The sequence below is a fragment of the Python bivittatus genome, unplaced genomic scaffold (assembly GCF_059951505.1).
Source record: "Python bivittatus isolate LINGU-HERP-01145 unplaced genomic scaffold, Pbiv_v1 ctg000020_np1212, whole genome shotgun sequence".
NCBI lineage: Eukaryota > Metazoa > Chordata > Lepidosauria > Squamata > Pythonidae > Python > Python bivittatus.
This window is the reverse complement of record NW_028277030.1, coordinates 81,302,706-81,302,950: the sequence shown is the minus strand read 5'-3', so window position 1 is coordinate 81,302,950 and position 245 is coordinate 81,302,706.

Genomic DNA, 245 nt, shown 5'->3' with positions numbered 1-245 from the left:
TAAGGCTGTTCATTCATTTCAGAGAAGGCAAGAGTATGAGGGAAATAACCACACCTCTGAAATGATCAGATGGCCCTGGAATTCAAGGCAAGATAAGTTTAAGGCAGTCCAGGCAAAAGGATCTGAGCCTGGGTGTGCCCAGAGCACAGTCTAATTTCCTTGTTAGAGGATTCTTGAAATGAAGTGAAAACCACAGAGGAATGTCAAGTTCAGTTTAACAGCCTGAGCTAAAACATATTTCCTTA